Source organism: Somniosus microcephalus, chromosome 5 (assembly GCF_052327205.1).
Source record: "Somniosus microcephalus isolate GS21.2 chromosome 5, FLI_Smic_1.0, whole genome shotgun sequence".
NCBI classification, from domain to species: domain Eukaryota; kingdom Metazoa; phylum Chordata; class Chondrichthyes; order Squaliformes; family Somniosidae; genus Somniosus; species Somniosus microcephalus.
The window spans coordinates 247,217,442-247,243,094 of NC_140991.1; the positions used below are offsets into that span (position 1 = coordinate 247,217,442).

General features: G+C 48.7%; 1 protein-coding gene and 1 pseudogene across 2 annotated transcripts in view; both read right to left on the bottom strand.

Moving 5' to 3' along the window:
• Positions 1-25,653, bottom strand: part of LOC147117641 (phosphatase and actin regulator 1-like) — a 698,578-nt gene that overhangs the window by 213,913 nt on the left and 459,012 nt on the right. The window lies entirely within an intron of this gene.
• LOC147117642 (uncharacterized) overlaps positions 23,294-25,653 on the bottom strand; it is a 36,374-nt pseudogene continuing 34,014 nt past the window's right edge.

Genomic DNA, 25,653 nt, shown 5'->3' on the forward strand with positions numbered 1-25,653 from the left:
AAAATCTGTTTATCTCCACCTTAAATATATTCAATGACCCAGCCTCCACAGCACTCTGGGGTAGAGAATTCCAAAGATTCACGACCCTCTGAGAGAAGAAATTCCTCCTCGTCTCCGTTTTAAATGGGCGACCCCTTATTCTGAAACTATGCCCCCTAGTTCTAGATTCTCCCATGAGGGGAAACATCTTCTCTGCATCTACCCTGTCAAGCCCCCTCAGAATCTTATATGTTTCAATAAGATCACTGACGTAATAAAACTCACTACACACTTGGTTTGAGCATAAAGCAAGGCTTTAATCAACTTGTTTCAGAACATGGAGGTCTAGTTGTACTTCACTAGTTACTTGTTTTACAAAATGTCCCTGTAAAGCTGGGGCCGACGCCCGAGTATTTATACTCCTTGGACAGCGCCACCAGCTGGCCGTCCAGCGTTATTTCACGAGTAGTTTCTTGATGAATGATGAGATTTATAACATTCTTCCTGCCTAAAAGATTTGGAAGTCCGACGACTTCCTCTTAGCGGATCAGGCGGACCACGAATAGCCGCAGTCTTTTAGATTTTTGTTTATGTCTAGAAGGCACGTCGCCCCGGACCGTGTCTTGGTCCCTGGGCCGCTTGATCCGTACCGGTGGATCGACAGGGCCCGTGTTGCTCTGATCGACCTGAGGGGGGCTGGGGAGATCGTGACTCCGGGTGCAGGTCCCCACAGGCGCAGAACTGGCTTCATCCTATTTGATAGCCGGGGTTTGACGGGCGTCCTGGCCTCGGGTGGCCATACCACGGGGAGCGCTCGGCTCCCTGAGTGGATCCGGTGGGGCAGCTGGCAGATCTCTCGATGCCCCAGGTAGGGCGTCATCTTCGGGGGAGCGCAGAGTGTCAGCATCATCCCCGTGGGTCCCTCTATCGATTGGGTCCGTGGAGCCGGCCGGACAGGGAGCCAGGTCCTGGAGTGAAACGGTGGACTCCCGGCCATCAGGGTACTGCACGTGCGCATACGTGAGGTTGACGTCCGTGAGTTCTACCTCGTCGCCGAGAGGATCGGTTTTAGATGATCGGACGAATCTTCAGAGCAGCACGGGGCCGGGAGCTGCCAACCATGACGGTAGAGACGTCCCATGGGTGGAGCGACGCTGGAAGCTGAAGAATCGCTCTTGAGGTGTGACATTGGTAGACGTAGAAAGGAGAGGCCTGATGGAATGCAACACGCCAGGGAGCATAGTTTCCCACTGCTGGTCTGGTAGGTTGCGTGACCTCACCGCAAGACGAAAAGCGTTCCAAATGATAGCGTTGTATCCCTCAACCTGTCCGTTACCGATGGAATGGTACGGTGTCGTTTTACTTGTGGCGATTCCCCGTTGGGAGAGATAACTTTTGAGTTCACTTGACATGAAGGAGGGACCCCGATCAGAGTGGATAAAATTGGCCGTACCGCAAAGGGAAAAGACTTGATCAAGGCATTTGATCGCTGGAAGTAAGCATATTGGGACAGGGGAAAGCAAAGGAAAAGCGTGAATATTCGTCCACCATAGTCAGTAAGTAGGTGTTTCGTGTTGAGGAAGGCAATGGCCCTTTGAAGTCAATGCTGAGTCGCTGCGCAGCATAGCGTGTATGAGCGAGCCATCCGATGGATGGAGGAATTGTGGTTTTAATTCCGCACAAATTCTACAGGAGGAGCACGTTCTTTTCACATCTTCCGTAGAAAATGGGAGATTTTTAGATTGCACAAAGTGCAACATACGGGTAACGCCAGGATGGCATAAGTCAGTATGAAGATCCACCAGAGTCGAAGTTGACATAGAAGAGCAAAATGCCCGCCTGAGGGTATCCTTCTCTTTGCCGGGTCGATAATGTACGGTGTATCCAAAGGCGGCCAATTCCATCTTCCAGAGTTGTATTTTGTTATTCTTCATTTTAGTGCGTTTCCGGTTATCCAGCATAAAGGACATGGAGCGCTGATCGGTTATAAGTGTGAAATGGTGACGAGCGAGAAAATGACTCCATTTACGTACCGCTTCGATGATGGCTGTAGCTTCCTTCTCGACAGGAGGATAATGGAGCTCACTACCCTGCAAAGTTCTGGAGAGAAATGCAACGGGTCAACCACCTTGATTCAAGGTAGCCGAGATCGCTACATCCGATGCATCGCACTCGACCACGAAAGGGAGATTTTCATCAATGGAGCGAAGCGTGGCTTTTTCCAGTTGTCGCTTGAGGAGGTTGAAAGCTGAAATAGCCGTTGCCTCTAATGGAAATGACTTTGCGTGAAGCAGGGGCTGGATCTTGTCGGAGAAGTGGGGTATCCACTTCGCAAAATAGGCGAACATGCCGAGTGCCCGACGAAGAGAGCCGAGATTCGTAGGGGGAGGGAGCTCCTGAAGCGGACGAAGTTGTTCTGGATCCAGTTTGATGACACCATTGCCCACCCAGTAGCCAAGGATGTTGACTGATGGTACTGATTTCACAGATTTGGACTCATTTAAGGTTAAGTTGTGACGACGGAGAACGTAAAAAAATTTCTGGAGGTTGGCATCATGCTCCTTCTGGTCATGACCAGCAATGGTGATATTATCCAGATATGGAAAATTGTCCGTTAAGTTCTCCTGTTTGACTAGGCTATCCATTGCCCGTTGAACGACGGCCACCCCATTGGTGACCCCAAATGGAAGGAGACAAAACTGGTAAAGCCGACCATTGGCCTCATTTGGGGACTTGACATATAGCTGCTGTAGTATTTGGAAAGCGGCGTCATAGTCTACACAGTCTTCGATATAATCAAACACACGAGGGGATACATAATTAGCAAGCATTCGTAACTTGTTAGGAACATTCTCACCACACTCCTCAAGGAAGTTGCTAAAGGTACGATACCAGTGTTTCCATACCTTAGCGGCTGTGAGTGAATTCGGGTCCAGGTTGAGACGGGCGGGTCTGAGTAGTTTCTCCATGATGGATCGATTACTTGTCTGAGTTCCCTTCGACGGTTCGAGTCGTAGCTGGCTGTTCCCGAATCACCCAATGCGTGGAGTCAATATCAAGTTGATTAAATTGACGTAATAAAACTCACTACACACTTGGTTTGAGCATAAAGCAAGGCTTTAATCAACTTGTTTCTGAACATGGAGGTCTAGTTGTACTTCACTAGTTCCTTATCTTACAAAATGTCCCTGGAAAGCTGGGGCCGACGCCCGAGTATTTATACTCCTTGGACGGCGCCACCAGCTGGCCGTCCAGCGTTATTTCACGAGTAGTTTCTTGATGAATAATGAGATTTATAACAATCACCTATCATTCTTCTAAACTCCACAATGAGTATAGGCCCAACCTGCTCAACCTTTCTTCATAAGACAACCCTTTCAACTCAGGAATTAACCTAGTGAACCTTTTCTGAACTGCCTCCAATGCAAATATATCCCTCCTTAAATAAGGAGAGCAAAACTGTACGCAGCACTCCAGGAGTGGTCTCACCAATGCCCTGTACAGTTGTAGCAAGACTTCCCTACTTTTATACTCCATCCCCCTTGCAATAAAGGCTAACATTCCATTTGCCTTCCTAATTACTTGCTGTACCTGCATGCTAACTTTTTGTGTTTCATGTTCAAGGACCCCCCAGATCCCTCTGTACCACAGCATTTTGTAGTCTCCCTCCATTTAAATAATAATTTGCCTTTTTATTTTTGCTACCAAAGTGGATAACCTCACATTTTCCCAAATTATACTCCATCTGCCAAATTTTTGCCCACTTACTTAACCTATCTATATCCCATTGCAGATTCTTTGGCCTAGAAATTGGGTATAGCCTCGCTTGAGGCGTTAGAACTGGCGAAGCGCTAAGTTCATAGCCAGACGAAAGTTATCGCTGCCTGGCGAGATATTGGGTTGCATCGCCCCCAAAGGGGATTGAGGCGCTAATTCAGCCGTTGCACGGTGCTCTTAAGGCGCAAAAGTTCAGGCGCTACTCAATATCGACGCGGACGGGCGCAGCGCAGGTGATCTCAATTATGGGAAACCACGAGACCTCCAGGCGCCGGCCGGCTATTAAAGGGGTGGGTCAGTCAGCTTGAGCTTCAACACCCAACGCCCTGTAGGCCTCAGATTCGGCGCTCGCCCTTGTCTGGCGGTACAAACTTGTTCAGCATGGAGAAGGTTAGACAGAGAGCAGAGCGCTTCAGCACTGAGGCTCTGGACCACTTGGTGGCTGCAGTTAAACGTCGTCGAGAGGTCCTGTATCCGGATAATGGCAAGAGGCCGAATCAGAAGGCTTACCGACAATCTTGGAGGGAGGTTGCTGTGAGGGTCAACTCCAGCAGCATGGCGACCAGGACCCCTGTTCAGTGCAGGAAGAAATTCAACGACCTCACACGGATCGTTAGGGTGAGTGATGGTTTAGCAATCTTCTGATTCCCTCCATCTGCAGCTGACTTCGGGCACCCTGCTGCAATGATGCCCCAATGGCCATCTGTCAGCATGCACCCATGGCCCTTTCTGGGCACACACATGGACAGATGTCTCAAGGCCTCATGTAAGGGCTCTTGCACCATGGGGGGCATGCGATGATCTCTCAAGGCCTCATGTAAGGGCTCTTGCACCATGGGGGGCATGCGATGATCTCTCAAGGCCTCATGTAAGGGCTCTTGCACCATGGGGGGCATGCGATGATCTCTCAAGGCATCATGTTACAGAACTTCCCCTTCTTTCCCCTGCAGTCCAAGCTGGCGATGATCCGAAAGGAGCAGCGTCGAACCGGTGGCGGACCTCCACAAGTGGTCACTCCGACGGATCTGAAGGAGAGAGTGCACCAGATATTTGGAGGACGTCTGTCTGGTCCTGTGACCACTGCATCTGCCGACCCCATTACCGACAGCGAGGGTAAGAATCTCACCTTTTTCACCTGTTGCCTTCCACTTGGTCCCCCCGCCAGCATGCATCCTCAGTGTGCAGCCATGTCAGAGCCTTGCCGCAATCTGGCATGCCTTTCAGCAAAGCTGTCCTTTTGCTAAAGCCACTCTTCCACCTCCCACTTTCAGATGAAGCAGCACCAGCTCGGGCTCAACGCGCTGAAGCTGCCAATGCCAGTGCCACCGGAGGCGAGGACCAGGAGGAATCCGGACCAGCCGTTGCAGAATCCGGGGAGCTGACACATCTACAGACTGGGGATAGTAGTCCCCTGGAGGGGAGGGGGGGGGCTCTGAGGATGAACCAGTTGCCGGACCAAGCGGCATGCAGCAACGCACGGGGGATACGCAAGTTCGGCCACCGTCTCCCCGGAGGGCAAGGCAGGTCATGATGACTGCTGCACAGAGTGCAGATGAGGTGCGTCGCCTGGCTGAGATGAGCAAACAGGCCCGGGTCAGACACACGGAGCTGATGGCTGCAGTCGAGAAGATGCCTGAGTCAATAGATTCATTGGCTAAGAGTATGTTGGACTTCAGGGCAACAATGGAGAGGACTCTCCAGGGCTTTGTGGCAACAATGGACAGGACTTTGCAGGTGTTCGGGGCAACAATGGACAGGTCTATCCAAGGCTTCGGGGCAACAATGGACAGGACTATCCAGGGCTTCGGCCCAACAATGGAGAGGACTGTCCACGGCTTTGAGTCGGCAATGGAAAGGACTGTTCAGGGCTTCGGACAATCCCTGGAAAGGTCTGTGCAGGGCTTGTCCGAGGCAGTGGAGCGGTCAGCACCTGGCTTGTCCGAAGCAATGGGAAGAACTGTCCAGGCCTTCTCCGAAGCACTGGCACCTGGCACACAGGTCCTCACTGTTGCCACGCAGTCACTTGCTGGGCTCCTCCACAGCCAGATTGACGCAACGCGATCTCTCACTGTAGCCACCCTCTCTGCATCAATTAGGATCGCCCTGGGCCCTTCCAGTCCCATACAAGGCCAGCAATCAGTGGAGCATGCGATTGTGGCGGATGAGCCGGCCCGCTCCCCTCAGATAGCCAGTGTGTCGTCCGACCATGGTGCAGGTGTCCTCTCTCGGCAGGAGACCACTGCACATGCCAGCGCTGGGACGCCTGCATTGCAGCTGCCACCACCTGCAGGCCACACTGCTTCCAGCCATGGTCACATCAAGCATCCTGCGTCCGCACCCTCCAAGCCCAGAGGTCGGCCAGGCCGTCCCTCAGGGGCTTTTGCGCTTCCAGACAGTCAGCAGGCGTCCCCCAGCCTTGAGGCTGCCACTGGGGTCCAATTACGTAGGAGCAGCAGGGAGGGAAGGGGCCGGGCGCGAAAGAGAAGTCGTTCTCCCTCAAGGGGCCAGTTGTAGAGGGAGGTACTGAGACGTTTGTTTGTCCAAATGCAAGGACACCCTTACCTGTTGTTATATTTGCAGAAGGTTTGTTGAGTTTTGCGGCTTTGCTGAACAGTTCACAGTTATTTTGAAAGTTATGGTTTCTGTTGACATTACGTTGTTTAGCTGTAATGAAAGACTTTTGTGCCAATAAACAGAAGTTTCAATGTGGCATGGTGCATGTGACTAGTTTCAGTGATGCTGGCATTCAGAGGCCCTCAAACATCCAAAGTGCGCATGAGTTAAGACTCTCATCATTCCGCCACAGGGGTCTCGACACGAGTCCAGATGAGCCTCTGACGTATGGCTCTTCCACTTTCAGCAGCCCTTCCATCTTCCTCTTCCTCCTCCTCCTCCTCCTCATCCTCCTCCTCCTCCGCCTGCTCTTCCTCCTCCTCCTCCTCCTCCTCCGCCTGCTCTTCCTCCTCCTCCTCCTCCTCATCCTCCTCATCCTCCTCCTCTTGCTCTTCCTCCTCCTCCTCCTCCTCCTCCGCCTGCTCTTCCTCCTTCTCCTCCTCCTCATACTCCTCCTCCTCCGCCTGCTCTGCTGGTCGTTGAGGGACAGCTGGAATTGGCTGTGTGCGTCGATTCGCCAAGTTGTGGAGCATGCAGCAGACGACGACGATGTGTCCCACTTGCTGCGGCGAGTACTGCAGGGATCCCCCCGAATCTTCCAGACATTGGAAACGCTTTTTGACAACACCAATAGTGTGCTGTTTACTGTGCCTGGTCGCCTGATGGCCGCTGCTGATCAGCTCTTCTGCTGGGGTGTCGGCCACACGGAGTGTTGTCATCAGCCATGGCCAGAGAGGATAGCCCTTGTCCACAGTAAGCCAGCCTCGTCTTCGAGGCAGCCCCTCAAAAAGGTTACAAACTGAGGTCAACCGCAGGATAAAGGCATCGTGGCTGCACCCTGGGAAATGTGCGGTGACTGGCATGATGATTTGGCGGTGGTCACAGACCAGCTGCATGTTGAGGGAGTGCAACCCCTTGCGGTTGCGGCAGTCCTAAGGATGATGGCATGGCGCCCTCAAAGCCACGTGTGTGCTGTCACTCGCCCCCTGCACCATGGGGAAGTCCGCAATAGAAGCGACACCCTGCGCGCCCTCCGCCTGCTTGTGCAGGGTCCGAGGGAAGGTAATGAATTGACGCCTTCGCCTATAAAGGGCTTCTGTAACTTGCCGGATGCAACAGTGGACTGCAACCTGAGCGACAGTCGCAATGTCCCCAATGGTTGACTGAAAGGATCCGTTGGCATAAAAATGGAGGCCATCAGTCAGTTTAGCCATCACGGACAGAGAGGTTCTGCAGCGTTCACGCGGCTGCAGATCCTGACCAAGCAGGTGGCACAGATCAGTAACAATGTCCCTCCAGAATCGGAGCCTTCCCAAACACTGCTCCTCCGACATGTCAAGGCTTGTCACCTGCTGCCTAAAGACCCTCGCAGCTTCCCGTCGGATTGGCCGACCTCCATTGCCCCTCCTCCTTCTGGCCAATCCCGGCCCTCTCTCCCGCCGTCTCTCTGCCCTTTCACAGTGTTGGGCGATGAGGCCGTCGCCCTCCAAACAAGCTCTCATTCCGATGCCAGTTGGTCAAAAGGCTTTTAGGTGTAGTGCTGCAAGTGCTTCGGACAGGTTTGAAGGACCCAAGTACTGTAAAGCTAAATTCCCAGAACTCCGCTCCACATTAGCTCGCCAACTCTCTCTAGCAACGATCGCAATGAGCAGGCCAAGTGGCAGAAGATTCTGCACTAAAGCTGTCCCCTTTAAATAGCGCCCCCCTACTCCGAGAAGGGCCTGTTAGCCCTCCTTCGAACTGTCACTAATAGCGCTGGGCGCTAAGGCTCCGGGCGCCACCCAATATGCGCTCAGGCACTCCTAGAAGGCGTTGCACACTGAAATGACGTCATGAACTGCTTGCGCTCGCGGGCGCGCGCAAACACTTAGCGCAGGCGCTAAATGTATAGTCAATATCTGAGTTGTCGCTATCTTCATAGCGTCCGCCCCAACATGGGGCATCGCCCCAATTCTAGGTCTCTTTAGGTGCTCAGCGCCGGCGCTACCAACCCAATTTCTAGGCCTTTGTGTCCTCTTCACAACTTGCTTTCCCACCTATCTTTGTATCATCAGCAAATTTGGCTACATTAAACTCGGTCCCTTCATCCAAGTCATTAATGTAGATAGTAAACAGCTGAGGCCCCAGGACTGATCCCTGTTGCACCCCATTAGTTACAGTTTGCCAACCTGAAAATGACCCATTTATCCTGACTCTCTGTTTCCTGTTGGTTAGCCAATCCTCTATCTATGCTAATATAATAATAGGGCGGCGGGGAAACAAGGGAGAAGTGGGAGCGCTTTGAGCAGAGTCCCCACTTCTATGTCCCCTTCCAGCATCATCCCTCTCATGGCCCACCCGCATTTCCCTGCTAGCAAGGAGCGGGAGAGCACTTTGCTGCACATCAGTGAGGCGATGAACAGCCAAGTCTAGGTTTCTGTCCATCCTTGTTAAGGTGGCATTCAGAGTGTGCAAGCTGTTGGTGAGAGCAAGCATGCACTCATTTGAATGCTGTGTTTGATGCTCCATACAGATGGCCACCATGTATGAACACATCATAGCCATGGGCTGCGACATCATGCCAGTCATGCTTGAGATGTACTCCTCCATTCTACTTGCAAGCGTGCACATCGCAGCTGGAAATCCTGTCAGAGTCCCATGTATTTTTTGTTGCTCCTCCAGAATCATCCTCTTTGTCGACGACCCTGGAGGTTCGCCACCTTCATCCAGCTGAGCAGAGCTTTGAGCGCCCTGCACCCTCCAATGAGGACCCTTCACTGCTCTGCCTGTCTGCACCATCTGCTCTAGTTCACATGTGATGTGTGAGGCATCAGGTGACAACACTACTTTCTGACTTCATGGTCCCACCTCGTGTGTGTATCTGCGCTGGTGCTTGGTGTGCATGTGTCCTGTGACGGTGCAACCTCGGAGACAGTGACCTCCTCTGAGGAGTCTTCTTCCTCCTCTGGCTGGACTGGCTGTGGGACACTTGATGGGCCTGTGGGAGAGTAAAGACATAATTTGAACTGTCATGATAAGAATGTTTTAAGTGGAAATTATGCACATGATCATATTTCACTGGCTGCTGACATCAAGTTAACATGAATGACTGTTGTATGCCATGTGGCTGTATGATATTTAATTCTGTCACCAGATAGCTGGGAGCTCCCCATCTCTCCATCTCCCACCGTCATCAATGTGGATACTCCACTGAGCTCCAGTGCCTCCTCCTCTGCTGCAGTCAGCCTGGCTATGACTGGAGGGCCACCTCTGGTTCTCTGCCTCTCCCAGGTGTTCTGTGATCTCTTCTCCTGCAAGGAGGGAAGCAAGAGACCTTTGAGTGAGAGTCATGGAATGAGTGGAACCAATGGATGGGCAACATCTGTAGAGGGTGCTTATGAGGGAGAGGTATGACATTGCATTAAGATGAAGGTGAGTGTCAGTGGTGGATGGTCAGATGGGGATGTGAGTGTCAGTGGTGGATGGTCAGATGGGGATGTGAGTAAGTGCATAGACAGAGAGAGATAGGTGCACCTGCAAGGTAGGTTGGTGTGAGGAGTGATGTGCAGGAGTAGGCTTGGGAAGGCAGAGGGGCAACATCACATCAGGATGTAGTTGAATGTGGCATTGTACTCACCTTTCCTGACCTCATGACACCATTAAATCCTTTCCTACATTGTATCCAGGACCTCTCCACCACACTCCTGCTGCTCACTCCTGGCACTATCTCCGGCCATGCCTTCTTGGTGTCTGCGGCTGGCCTCTTCCTCCCGTCAGCAGGGAGTAGGACCTCCTTGCGGGCCCTGACTCCTTGCAGCAGGAGTTCCAGGGAGGCATCACTAAATCGAGGGGCAGCTTTCGGACGCTGAGACTGCATTTTTTGTTCTGCAACAAAAACAATCTCTCTACAAGCAAACAAATCTCTCTACAAACAAACCACTCTCTCCAACCAATGTCTCTCCAACTTCCACCAACCTTCAATTGTCATCTTTGCATTGCTACTTTAAATACCTGAGCTGAGTTGGACCCATGCGTGATGTCATCATGCCCGCTCCCGTTATTTGGTCAGGAAACCCGGAAGTCAGATGCAAATACAGTGGCCTTGTTAAAAAGCCACTGCAAAATGCGCTGCTTAAACTTTCGGGTTCCCTACACGAGCCAGGGCCCCCCCACAACCAGCGTATCAGAAAGGTAAAAATTCTGGCCTTAGTGTGAGATATGATGCAAATGGCAAGTTGGTGCTTATGTAAGGTGGAACTTGGGAGGCTAGCAAATGCTAGAGAGGTCGAGCCTGGAAGTGACAAAGGCATGTAATAGAGGGTTTCAATGGCAGTGAGGGTAATTTAATAGAAGAAGCAGGATATATTGCAGATGTTGAAATAGGTGATCTTGGTGATGGATACGCTTTGAAGCTCAGCTCAGGGTCAAATAAGACACCAAGATTGAGCACCATCAGACAAGGGGAAGAATTGGGGTCTAGCGCTGGAGAGTTTTTGGTTGAAGCCGAACAGGATGGCTTTGGTCTGGCTGATATTAAGTTAGAGAATATTGTAGGTCATCCTGGACTTAAATATCAGACAAGTAATCAGGCAGCAGAGTGATGGACATGATGTTGGTGAAGACAGAGAGCTGAATGTCATCAGCACACATAACGGAAGTTGATCCATGCCTAAGAATTATGTCACTGAGGAGCACATGTAGACAAAGAATAGGACAGGGGCCAAGGATGCAGAGATGTTTGCATAGGGAATGGGGAAAAAAGCAATTGCGAGAGGTGTGCTAGCTATATTGGGCCAAGTATTAATGGAACTAAGTGAGGATGGTGCAACAGAGGTGGACCATGGGAAGATATGGTGGAAAAGAATGGGTTGGTCAACTATTATGAAATCCATGAAGAGATTGAGAATAACAAGGAGGGATCACATTGCATGATTACAGCAAAGGAAATCACCGATGACTTGACCAAGGTGCTCTTGTTGCTGTCGGGAGGGTGGAAACTAGTCTGAAGGGATTGAAACAGGCATTGATCGAAGAAGTGAGTGCAGTAGTAAGTGGTAATTACACATTCGGTGACGTTAGAGAAGAAAAGGAGGTTGGAGATGATGCAATAATTGAACAGAATGAAGGGGCTGAGGACGGACATTTTGAGGAAGCGGTATGATGGTTGTTTTGAAAAATGGATGAACTGTGCTTATGAAATAGAGCTGTTGATATTACCAGTAGTATTGGGTCAGGGAAAGATGAGGTCAGCATTTAGGTTGAGAGAAGGGTGCAGGAGGTGGGTCTCATGAAGGGGATGAGTCTGATGAGAACATAAGAACATAAGAAATAGGAGCAGGAGTAGGCCATACGGCCCCTCGGGCCTGCTCTGCCATTCAATAGGATCATGGCTGATCTGAATCTAGACTCACATCCACTTCCCTGCCCTCTCCCCGTAACCCCTAATTCCCTTATCTGCTAGGAAACTGTCTATCTCCATTTTAAATTTATTTAATGTTGCAGCTTCCACAGCTCTCTGGGGTAGCAAATTCCATAGATTTACTACCCTCTGAGTGAAGAAGTTTCTCCTCATCTCAGTTTTGAAAGCGCAGCCCCTTATTCTTATGAGGACTGAGGAGCAGATGGGGGGAGAAGCTACAAAATGATATGAGTTTGAGACTGGGCTAAGTGGAGGGTTTTGGGGGTCATGGGGCAAGGGAGGAGGTGGAGGCTGAGGTGCCTGAACAGATAATCTCAAATTACAAGACAAAAAAAATCTATGAGGCCCTCACATTTGAGCCCTGATTCTACTCTAACTCGCCTTGCAAAACTGGGTTTGGGTTGGAAACCCATTTTACACCCTGCCTGATTTTTTGCTTTATTAACTTCAAAGGCGTGTAAAGTCGGGTGGGGTGTAAAACGGGTGTTCAACCTGAGCCTGCCGAGTGGGTTAGGTTAAAATGGAGACTTTGGTATTGGAGGTGAGGATGAATGGAGCGAAGAATAGAGTTCACAGGAAATGCCTTGCTGTCAAAAAGAGGAGTTTGGGATTGTCTTTACCTCCAAGGATAATCCTGGAATAGGAGGAACACTTGACTGCAGAGAGGGAGACGTAATATTTCTTAAGGAGGTAGAGCCAGATCTGGTGATGGGCGACAAAGCCAAATGTATGCCAACTGTGTTCAAGTCTGCAGTTGCCACATTTTTGGGTATGGAGGTGGTTATTGTACTGGCAGGGAGTGGGGGGTTTGCGGGGGGCAGAAACAAGGGACTTGGTGCAGATGTGGGTTTTGAAGATGGAAACAAAGGAGGTCAACTGCATCAGCAAGTAATTAGAAGGCAAAGAGAGATAGTGCTGGTGAGGGAGCTGGAGGATGTTCTTGGTCAAGGGAAATGGGTGACAATAGCATGTTTGGAGGTGGGCAGAAAGATATCGATGTTGAAGGAGATGAGGAAATGATCAGAAAAGCTTTGTCTGAGCAAAATGTCTGAGGTGATGAGGTCGAGGGAAAGAGTGGTAAAGGGTAGAATGCGCAAATGAGCAAAAGTTCTGGAGGAGTAAGAAGGCAGGACCTGCAGATGAGAACCATGCCACTGCCACGATAGTTTTGGCACAGTGACTGTGCAGGTGGGACTTAGATACCTCAGATGCGACAAATTCACAAGAAATATTTTCCCCAAACAATGGTAGATACTTTAGGGTGGTAAAATCCTGCCTGACCTCCCTGACTTTTTTGAGGAAGAGACATCCCAAGTGGACTACTCAAAGCCTTTTCTAAAATTCATTCTCGGGTGGTGGGCCTTCTTCTTGAACCGCTGCAGTCCGAGTAGTGAGGGTGCTCCCACAATGCTGTTAGGTAGGGAGTTCCAGGATTTTGACCCAGCAACAGTGAAGACGCGACGATATATGTCCAAGTTGGGATGGTGTGTGTCTTAGCACATGGTGTGCCTCGACTTCAAGAAAGTCTGTATCAAAATTCCGCACAATTGGCTGCTATATAAGTTAAAGTAGCAGAGTTCAAAGGAAAACCTTTAAGTAGATAAAAGATTGACTTCAGCATGGATGAAGCAGGTATTTGTTAGGGGAATGTTGTCAGGTGGGGATGCTGAATGAGTGCCCTAGGGATTGACAGTGGAACCCCTTACTGTTTTTAGTTTATTTAAGACAGCAGTTATATTACTGAGACACAAAGGAAATATTCAAGCCCAACAGGTGGTGCCAGTCAAAAAACTGATCTGTTGCATCAAAAGACTGAGTTATGAGGAAAGGGTGCAAAAATATGGGCCTAGAAATTTGGGTGGTTTGCGCCACTCATTAGCACAGTATAATGTCAAGAAAGTGGCAGCCGCCGCTCTTCCGCCAGCTGGTGGTGGGTCTGGTGGCTGCGTTTAGCGCTGGGTCCTAAGTACGCCAGATAAACCCAGTGTGCAAGCACCTCTTAAAGGGACACAGACATCTTTCAGGTAAGTTTGCATTTAAGCTTTTGGATTGGGTTTTTTGATTTTATTGAAGTAGTGGCTAGCTGCAATAGATGATAAAAGTTTTTTAAATGTGTAGGGAGCGCTGCTGGATGTTTGCAAGGCCTTGGATGGTAAAGGAAGGCCTCTGAGAAGACAGAAAAAGCTGCAAATACTCAGCAGGTCAGGCAACATCCGTGGAGAGAGAAACACAGTTGACGTCTCAGGTTGAGGTGCTGCCTCACCTGCTGAGTATTTCCAGCATTTATGCTGTCATTTAAGATTTATAGCAGTCGCTTGCAGAGGGAAGAGGAAGATGCAGAAGAGGAAGAAGCCGAAGAGGAGGAAGCAATAGAGGAGGAAGCAGAAGGAAGAATACAACCCAGACAGCCCCTTTGAGGCCGGGATACCCGGGATGGAATCATCTACCTGCGGTCCTAGTGACCACAACCCCAATTCCCCTTTCAACATTAGCCCCACACCTTACCTTCCCTCTGCTAGTGACCATCACAGTGTCCTCTTGGCCACGATGCTGAAATAAATACCACCACAAAGCAAACTTTCCAATCCAACTTTATACATCTATTCATCCAATATAACATCAAGAAATCAACTCATCACCCTTACACATTCTCTTAGTGACTGTCTTGTGTGTGCCTTTGCCTATCCCACTGATGCCACGCAGTGCTACCCCAGTGGCTACAGCATGGCTGGTGGAAGGCTGCTGCCTTTCAGTGAGGAACACTGCAAATGGCCTTGCTGGTCGACCTTGAGGAAACTGGTGGCTGGGAGTGTCAAACGAGTGACGGTGTTTCTTCGTCATTATCTTCTCCCTCTTCTCGGCCAACCACTGGCTGGGCAGGCTGCAATTCTTGGGTGTGTGAAATGAGGAAGGCACAAAAGTGGAGTTGTGATGAGGGGAGGGCGGGAAAGCAAGAGGTGCATGCCAGAAGCAGGATAACGTGTGAGGATACCAGCATCTTGTATCCTTTCTGCCCCACCGCTGGCCAAGGGCGCAGCCATGCCCCTGCCAAGAATGGCCAGCACCGTCTCCTTCAAGGGGGTGAGGTGATGCTGGGAATGGGAGGTGTGCCTAGTGATTGGTGCAGATTGCTGGTAAGTGAGTGATTGGTGGGGGGAGGGCGGGGGGAGTCTTGCATTGAGCAGTGTTTGAGGCTAATGATTCAGTTGGTAGGAGACGGCTTTTGAAGATGCATTCACTGACCATGACCAGTGATCTGAGGTCATGAAGTTACTTTGGGCACTGGAGCCAAATGGTGGGGGTGACACTGCTGGTGTGATAGCCTCGGTGATCTGGTCCTGCATTGTTCTTTCTGGAGAGCCTCCTGGCTCCAGTAGAGGGCTGCTCTTGCAGTGTTGACCCCTTGCACAAAGTTGGAGTGCTGCATGTGAGACTCTGGGTGCCCCTTCACTGGCTTTCTGAGCCATTTGTGTTAGTGCTGAAGCAATTTTCCCATTTTCTGAGGTTCGGAAGGAAATTCAGCTTTATGTGCTGGAGTCTCCTTTTTAATGTTATTTTTTTTTTACAAAGGTAGTAAGGGCTGAAACCTGCATTTTTCCACTGCATTTAAATTTGTATTAGTTCTGAGTGCATTACCCCTTTAATTCATAGCCCTTTTCATTGCCCACAATTCCTTGCGTACTCCACAGCCTCGCTCCCTGAGGCTGTTAGAAGCTGGAACGCCACTTCAGGAATGGGAACTTCAACTTTCAGGGCTGCACTAATGGCACCAGGAGGGCATTACACAGTAAGTTAGCGCTGGGCTAAAAGTCTTTAGTCCCCAACTTGAATGTTTCTCTGCTATCGCTGCGTCCATTTTCAGTGGCCGTTAACCTGAGGCTGCGGTGACAATGGGAACTCTGGTGGCGGCCACGAATTTCTAGGCCTTGGGCTCTGCAGTCTTGACAGGATGTGACTGAGAAGGAATCACATGAAGGTATACAACAGTACATAAAAATGGCATATCTGAAACTTCAAATTAAACTAGAATAGCAGGACAGGAGATATCAAGCTCAGATTGAAAAAGGTAAAGTATTGGCCGAGTTTAGGATGTTGTTTGTCACACAAAGGGTGATCAAGACATGGAAGGGGTAGGATAGCAGAGGCAACAACTTTGGTATCAGTTAATACAGGAAACTCTCGATTTACCGACACCTAAATAACCGGAAATCTCTGTTAACCGGCAAAATTCAGGAGAAGGTTCAGGTAAGTTTTACTTCATATTAGTGGCCGTTCCTGGATCTGTGGCCGTGTAACCGGGGTTCCTGCACCTGTTGCTATGCAACAGGGATGCCTGGATCTGTGGCCGGGGTTCCTGCACCTGTTGCTATGCAACAGGGATGCCTGGATCTGTGGCCGTGTACGGGGCTCTCGTACCTTTTACTATACCTCTCTGTAATCCGGACTTTTTGATAAACCGGCACCACGCCGGTCCGGTCGGAGCCGGATAAAAAAGAGTTTCCTGTAGTTGGATGCTGTAATGGGTGTACTGTGGATTTTTCTGGATGAATGAACTACGAAAGGCTGAATAGGCTTCCTCATTAGTATTTATCTTGTGTTTTTTTAATTTTTGAAATGTGGTTTACTCTGGCAAAGGGCGCATTTATTGACCATTCCTCATTGCACTGAAAAAATGGTGGTGTGGCTTCTTATTTTGGAGTAATTGTTTTTACAACTGAGTAGCCACTTCAGTGGTTATTCAACGTCAGGTGAAGTTTTTTTTAAATTCGTTTATGGGATGTGGGCATCACTGGCAAGGCCAGCATTTATTGCCCATCCCTAATTGCCCTTGAGAAAGTGGTGGTGAGCCACCTGCTTGAACCGCTGCAGTCCGTGTGGTGAAGGTACTCCCACAGTGCTGTTAGGGAGGGAGTTCCAGGATTTTGACTCAGCGACGATGAAGGAACGGCGATATACTTCCAAGTCAGGATGGTGTGTGAATTGGAGGGGAACTTAGAGGTGGTGGTGTTCCCATGCGCCTGCTGCCCTTGTCCTTCTAGGTGGAAGAGGTCACAGGTTTGAGAGGTGCTGCCGAAGAAGCCTTGGCGAGTTGCTGCAGTGCATCTTGTAGATGGTACACACTGCAGCCACAGTACGCCAGTGGTGGAGGGAGTGAATGTTTAAAGTGGTGGATGGGGTGCCAATCAAGCGGGCTGCTTTGTCCTGGATGGTGTCGAGCTTCTTGAGTGTTTTTGGAGCTGCACTCATCCAGGCAAGTGGAGAGTATTCCATCACACTCCTTACTTGTGCCTTGTAGATGGTGGAAAGGATTTGGGGAGTCAGGAGGTGAGACACTCGCCACAGAATACCTAGCCTCTGACCTGCTCTTGTTGCCACAGTATTTATGTGGCTGGTCCAGTTAAGTTTCTGGTCAATGGTGACCCCCCCAGGATGTTGATGGTGGGGGATTCGACGATGGTAATGCCGTTGAATGTCAAAGGGCGGTAGTTAGACTCTCGCTTGTTGGAGATAGTCATTGCCTGGCACTTGTGTGGCGCGAATGTTACCTGTAGCTTATCAGCCCAAGCCTGAACGTCGTCCAGGTTGTGTTGCATGTGGGCATGGACTGCTTCATTATCTGAGGAGTTGTGAATGGTACTGAACACTGTGCAGTCATCAGCGAACATCCCCATTTCTGACCTTATGTTGGAGGGAAGGTCATTGATGAAGTAGCTGAAGATGGTTGGGCTTAGTACACTGCCCTGAGGAACTCCTGCAGCGATGTCCTGGGGCTGTGATGATTAACCTTCAACCACCACAACCATCTTCCTTTGTGCTAGGTATGACTCCAACCAGTGGAGAATTTCCCCCTGATTCCCATTGACTTCAGTTTTACTAGGGCTCCTTGATGCCACACTTGGTCAAATGCTGCCTTGATGTCAAGGGCAGTCACTCTCACCTCACCTCTGGAATTCAGCTCCGTTATCCATGTTGGGACCAAGGCTGTAATGAGGTCGGGAGCCGAGTGGTCTTGGCAGAACCCAAACTGGACATCAGTGAGCAGGTTATTGGTGAATAAGTGTCGCTTGATAGCACTGTTGATGACACCTTCCATTACTTTGCTGATGATTGAGAGTAGACTGATGGGGCGGTAATTAGCTGGATTTGATTTGTCCTGGTTTTTCTGGACAGGACATACCTGGGCAGTTTTCCACATTGTCGGATAGATGCCAGTGTTGTACCTGTACTGGAACAGCTTGGCTAGAGGCACGGCTAGTTCTGGGACACAAGTCTTCAGCACGACAGCCGGGATGTTGTCAGGGCCCGTAGCCTTTGCTGTATCCAGTGCACTCAGCCGTTCCTTGCTATCACGTGTGGAGTGAATCAAATTGCCTGAAGACTGGCTTCTGTGATGGTGGGGACCTCAGGAGGAGGCCGATATGGATCATCCACTCGGCACTTCTGGCTGAAGATGCAAACGCTTCAGCCTTGTCTTTTGCACTGACGTGCTGGGCTCCACCACCATTGAGGATGGGGATATTCATGCAGCTTCCTCCTCCTGTTAGTTGTTTAATGGTCTACCACCATTCACGACTGGATGTGGCAGGACTGCAGAGCTTTGATCTGATTCTTTGATTGTGGGATCACTTAGCCCTGTCTATAGCATGCTGCTTCTGCTTTTTAGCATGCATGTAGTCCTGTGTTGCAGCTTCCCCAGGTTGGCACCTAATTTTTAGGTATGCCTGGTGCTGCTCCTGGCATGTTTTTCTACACTCCTTGTTGAACCAGGGTTGGTCCCCTGGCTTGATGGTAATGGTAGAGTGAGAGATATTCCAGGCAGTGAGGTTACAGATTGTGGTGGAATACAATTCTGCTGCTGCTGATGGCCCACAGTGCCTCATGGATGCCCAGTTTTGAGCTGATAGATCTGTTCTGAATCTATCCCATTTAGCACGATGGTAGTGCCACACAACATGATGGAGGGTGTCCGCAGTGTGAAGACGGGACTTTGTCTCCACAATGACTGCGGTGGTCACTGCTACCAATACTGTCATGGACAGATGCATCTGTGACAGGTAGATTGGCGAGGACGAGGTCAAGTAGGTTTTTCCCTCGTGTTGGTTCTCTCACCGCCTGTCGCAGACTGGCAGGTATGTCCTTCAGGACTCGGCCAGCTCGGTCAGTAGTGGTGCTACCGTGCCACTCTTGGTGACGGACATTGAAGTCCCCCGCCCAGAGTACATTCTGTGCCCTTGCTACCCTCGCTACTTCTTCCATAGGAGTAGCATAGGACTGGAGTCATGTGTAGGTCAGACTGGTAGGGTAGGATGCAGTCAATAGAATGATAATTAAAAGGAGCTGTACAAATACCAGGATGAGACCTTATTTGTCGGTTAGAAGGACAAGTGCAGACGTGGCTAATTAAATATTCCACAGAACACAATTGTTTTTATGCTGCTACAACCATGAAAATAATGAATATCTGTGGCATGCAACTGGTCAGGGTTGGATAATATTAGCTGTAATGGCAGATTGATACTCTGGAATTTTTACTCATTTACAGAATGTTAATAGAGCTTTATACTCTTACAGGCTTTACACGCTACTTGCTAGACAGGAGCTTGCGTTGCACGATTGGTTCTATTTCCCATCTAGTGAGGCTCCAAGGTGGGAACATCACTTCACAAAATTTACCATTTATAGCCAGCAGACAGAGGAGATTTTCAACCCATCAATCTGGGTAGGATTTGAAGCAAGGTCCCAGATTTGGTAAGATCTACTATCACCCCTTCTTTCAATTCACTTTGCTGATGTACCGCAGGGATCGGTGCTATGACCCCAGCTATTCACAATATATATTAATGATCTAGACGAGGGAACTAGATGTAATATCTCCAAGTTTGCAGACGACACAAAGCTGGGTGGGCGTATGTGCTGTGAGGAGGATGCCGAGAAACTCCAGTATGATTTGGACAGGTTGGTGATTGGGCAGATGCATGGCAGATGCAGTATAATGTGGATAAATGCGAAGTTATCCACTTTGGTGGCAAAAACAGGAAGACAGATTATTATCTGAACGGCAATAGATTTGGAGAAGGGGAAGTGCAACGAGACCTGGGTGTCCTTGTGCACCAGTCGCTGAAGGTAAGCATGCAGGTGCAGCAGGTGGTTAAGAAGGCAAATGGTATGTTGGCCTTCGTAGTGAGAGGGTTCGAGTACAAGAACAAGGATGTCTTGCTGAAGTTGTACAGGGCCTTGGTGAGACCACACCTTGAGTATTGTGTGCAGTTTTAGTTGCCTTATCTGAGGAAGGATGTTCTTGCCATGGAGGGAGTGCAGCGAAGATTCACCAGACTGATACCTGGGATGGCAGGAATGATGTATGAGGAGAGATTGGGTCGATTGGGCTTATACTCGCTGGAGTTTAGAAGAATGAGAGGGGATCTCATTGAAACTTATAAAATTCAGTCAGGCCTGGACAGACTGGATGCAGGAAGGATGTTCCCGATGGCTGGGGAGTCCAGAACCAGGGGTCACAGTCTAAGGATAAGGGGTAAGCCATTTAGGACAGAGATGAGGAGGAATTTCTTCACCCAGAGATTGGGGAACCTGTGGAATTCTCTACCACAGAAGGCAGTGGAGGTCAATTCATTAAATATATTCAAGAAGGAGTTGGATATATTTCTTAAGGCTAAAGGGATCAAGGGATATGGGGAGAAGGCAGGGACAGGGCACTGAATTTAGATGATCAGCCATGATCTCAGTAAATGGCGGAGCAGGCTCGAGGGGCCGAATGGCCTACTCCTGCTCCTATCTTCTATGTTTTCTGTGTTAATTTTTCTTCTTTGTATGGGACTAGGTTTTACGATTTAGTCTCTTGATACAGAACTTCAATGTTAGGGGCACAAATTCATAAATTTGACACTTAAACATTCACATTAGCTTGTATTTTGCAATCAGCTGCACAGGTGCAAATGGTTGCAGGGGGATAGCCAAATAGGTGAACAAACCTTAGGCAAGTTTCGTGCACAATTCCTTCTGCCCATAATTTTCCAGCAGGTTGCATATTATGTGCTGTAGAGTTTGTGTACATTTTGTGCCGTAGGCTCATTAAAGCCCAAGAATGCATTCAAAAATAGTGCAATTTCTAGCCTGTCTGCACCTTTTGCCTTGAAAGTCCTCTTTTTATGGACTCACAGAAAGCTCCAGGGTACAATTTATTAATTTGAACTCCCAATGAGGAGATTTGCCTGCCATGAGTGCAGGCCCTGCGCACTTTTCATCTTTAAACATTTCCCAGTGTAAAATCGTGCACAGCTCACCGACCTCTGTCCCAATATGCATTTCTAGCAGGTAAAGCTCCATGTGCAATCAAGCTCTTTTTTTATGGCAAGCTGGCTTTGTATAATTCTTTGTGACTGCAATATTTACAGTACCCTTTTAGTACTGTATTGTACCTATTAAGATCTTTTTATCGTCATAAAATTTAAATATGTATGTGTTTTTGGAATCGCTTTTGGAGGTCAATTTTTATTTACTTATTGCAGGAAGTTTGTTTTTCAATCTCCCAAAAAAGTCCACTATTGCTTGCTAAGTCACTGGAAAGCAAACTATGGGCAGGATTTTCATTGGGCCGTGGAGGCGGGAATGGAGGCGTGTGGGGGGTTAAAATCTTGAAATCGGGGGGCACGAACCCATCCCGCCCCCAACCCGCCTCCATGCCAGTTTCAAAGGAGGCGGGTACCTGCCCCGCACTGGGACCCACCTCCCCGAGGCGGGAAGGGGATTAGTGCCAATTAACTGCCTGTTAACAGGTAGTTAACAGGCAGTTTTTAGCCTAATCCCTATTTTCATTCTTGAAGTGTGGGATTCCCGACGGCTCCAAACCACGCCAAGTTAGCGAGGTGGGCCATCGGGCTGAAGGGCTTGGAGGGGTCGAGATGTCCGGTGTTCAGGTGAGTGATGGGTGCATGAGTGCAGAGGTAAGTGTGTTTGGTGTGTTTAAAGAAGTTTTACTTACCTTTACAGCCTTCCTTCCTTCAGGTCTCAGGAGTCCCTCATCTCACCAGCACAGAAAGCAGAATGGCCGCGATCTGTCAAAAATTGCAGCATTCAGCTTTCTGTTCCGGGGAGATCTCTAAATCATCCTGAGAGGAAGGAATTAACTTAGAGTACAGATTGTCAGTGTTTGACAGCTTCAAACAGCTGTCGAACGCTGACATTTCATCTGTCAAAAGGTCTTGACAGATGAAATGTCAATCTGTGACGTCACCTGTTGCCGGGTGGCCCTTAATTGGCCTGCTGAGCCCGCTGGGCGGGCTCAACAAGGTCAATCAAGTCAAAATCACGTGGGTTGACTACAACTCGATGGAGGCGGGACTACAACCCCAAAAGTTGTAGTCCCACATCCTACCCGCCTCCTCAATGAAAATCTAGCCCTATGAGTGAAGCATTTACAGGACTTCAGTAGAACAAGAACAGATGAAAAAGGAAGGCAAATTAAAATAAATTCTTCCAATATCAACTTTCATGGGGGATCAGGGTGCCCTGAGGCATTTAGAGTATCATAGTGAAGGTAACATATAATATATGGGTTGGTTTGGATGCGCCCCCGGTACAGAATTTCATAGCTGATGTGATGCAAGATGAAAGAAGGCACAGCAATGAGATCACACCTGTTATGATGCCACCAACCATATACCAACTTAGCCAGTGACCAAGGATAACTGCTTCAACAGGTTTCAAGTTAGCTGGGAGCCGATTGCTGGGCGTTGGCATATTCAGTCAGCCTGTAACATAGGCACAGCACTAGCTCATTCCAGGATAGAAATTTGGTATCAGCTAATGTGCTTGCCACAAAGGTATTAAATAGTGAGTGATGCATCAGTCACGATGGCCAATACCTTCATCGTCTTTCCTACTGAAGAGAAACAGGAGTATGACACAGATGCCAAATTTCACTGCACTGCTGAACTTCAGGAAGTACTATGGTAGCTAAGTGGCCATCCAGCCGACAGGTTCTTGCTCCTCCTCTATGACCATTTTCTCTGTACACTGCACCTCCCCCATGCTACCTCCTCAACCTTACTAGCAGGATCCTCTAGGGCATGTCTAGTTGTGCTAGTGCTAAATTTAGATGAGAGGGACCCAGGGTGATACCTTGTTCTGGGTCAGTGTTATCTGGCCTCTCTTCCAGCTCTACAATGACAGAAATGACATAAATGCTGGTTCCAAGAGACACCTTCAAACAGAGTTTGCCTTGCAATATACAACGTGTGATATTTGTGTGGTGGTGTGTATGTTTGTGTGGCATTGAGTGTGAAGGGGGCCAAGGCATGATAGATAAATGATGCCAACCCTGAGCATGGGAAGGCTTGTAGTTTCACTTCCCCTACTCCCTCCATGCTCTTTAATAAAAAATGTCAAGGTGGCTTCCTCCAAGGAAGCCAAGGGGGGTAATTATGACGTTGGACAATAGTATGAAACAGGTGATATTGGATCAGCCGCCGTTATACATTTCTCCTGAATTTTATTGACCGAGGTTTGTTATTTCTGAGGCCTTTGCCAGTTCAGATCTGTTCCTTGTATTATGTCCAGTTTGCTGTGCAAACAGAGAAGTATTCTTTGTTTCTTGACATGCTGTAAGTTGAGGAGCACAAATACAGAAACATTCTTCAGCCTATTCTGGGTGTCAAGTCAGTGACCATCCATCACATAGTTACAATGTGGAGGTCCTTGGAAGACGTGTATATGGCAAGACCTTCCATTGTAAGTTGCAGCTTGAACATATACCCTGCTGGATTATGGGTATGCATGAGATACTATGAAAGACCATGTACTGTGAGAAGATTATCCTGGAGTGTCAAACAAGGCAGCCCTCCTTGCCCCCACCTTGTGCACAACACATCCATCAAACAGGGTGTTTGATGCTTTACTGCTTCACTTGTCCACAAACTATGTTTGATGTCTCTACATTAAATTTACTTCCCCTTGCTCTGCCAGGATTTCTTTTCCCTAAACAAACCTTTGGAAAAGCTGGTATATATTGAAAATCTATCTTCAGCCTTCACCATTTTTATCCCCTATGCGACCACCTACTTCTAAGTGGGTTATCCCTTTAAATTTTACTAGCAGCCTTTTAAGAGTTGCGGGCTCACCAGATATCCCACCCACACATTACTTGGGCTTCCTGCACCTGGGCCAATGTATGCAGGGAGCATGTTCAAATTTTAGGAATGTCAAAGCTGACTTCAAAAATCACTCATGGTCAGTTTGGCCAAAATGCACCCGTGCGCATTCTGTGATTTGGTCTTGGTACCTATTGGTCAATGACTTGCTTATGAAATGAGTGATGTTCAAATAATAATTGGCTGCCAATTATCACTGGAGGGAAGTAATGTGTATATCAAAAATAATGACAAAAAGCCTCTGCATTCATAAAAATTAAGTCGAAACCCCCCCCCAAATTGATTCCATTTTAATCAAATGTTTTTCCACTCATATGGAGAATTTAAATTCAGTTAATTAAATAAATCTGGAATTAAAAGCTAGTATCATTAATGGTGACCATGTAACTACTGGATTGTCCTAAAAACCCATCTTTGCTGCACCTGGGAACTGAATGTTCCCCAGACACAACAAAGAGGAAAATCCACCATACATATATCAGATGGTTTCTGAGGCTATATTTTGGTACAGTATTCTCTGTGAATCATCAGTGCTCCTGGTGCAGAGCTTCGTGTGCCAGGAACGCTACCGGGAATTCAAGCACGTGGATGGAAAAATATGGACCATGCCTGCACCTGAATTGCAGCTATGCATTACCAGCATGCGGAATGCTAAACATGAATATTTACCCTTGGATAACTGTACAATTACAAAGGTAATAGAAAGTTACTGCAGTGTAAGAACTGCTAATCTAACTCATTCTGGCTTAAAGTGTTCAAGTAGTATTAATTTAAGATATTAGTATTTGAGCAGAAGAACTAAATAAAACAAAGAAAGCTGCTGATAAACTGCTGCAGCCCACTTCATAATGCAAGAGTCTTTCATCCAATGAAACACATTTTATAATTCTAGTTCTCTGAAATGTCACACCCATTCCATTATTCAGCAAGATCCAGGACCAAATGATAAAATGGATTTGAGATAAAAGAGGGCAACAGTTTCAAGAAGAGGGGTCTCTGGTCTCTACTGACTTGTCAATCAAGACTTTGTAGGGGGAGACAATCTTTCATGGATAAGTAATTTTGGCAAAAATCCCTTACACGAGGGCCTGGATTGAGGATGAGTAAGGCTGATATGCTGCCTTGTGTCGGTCCTTCCTTTTTCTTCTTAGGCAGTCCCTCGGAGCCAAGAATGAGTTGCTTCCACATTAAAAATTAGTTCTCAGGTGACTGATGAGTCCAATGCAGGACCTACAGTCTCTGTCACAGGTGTGGCAGATGGTGGTTGAAGGGGCGGGTGGGTGGGGTGCTTGGGTTGACGTGCGCTCCTTGCACTGCTTGCGCTTGGCTTCCGCTTGCTCCCAGCGAAGAGACTCGAGGGCCCCGATTTTCGGCTTGTGTGGGAAATGGTCGGATTTCCCCGAATGTGGGGTTTCTGACACACATAAAAAAGTGTCAGCCAGCCCCACGCAATTTTCCCTCAATTGGCCAATTAATTCCCAGCATGTGGGAAGCCTTGCTAATTGTCTAAATCGAGTCAGAAATCCCCACAGTATGATGTCATCATTCGTGGTGCTTTCAAGGTCCATGGCAAGCACTGCATCCTCTGAAGGCTTCCAAATGAACCATACAGGATGGCATAAGGAGCCTGCAGCAGCTGTGGCCAGTGCCAGACCCCGAGCTGCCTTCAAATTCGACGAGGCTTCACTGCAGGCATTATTGGATGGGGTTAGGGGCCAC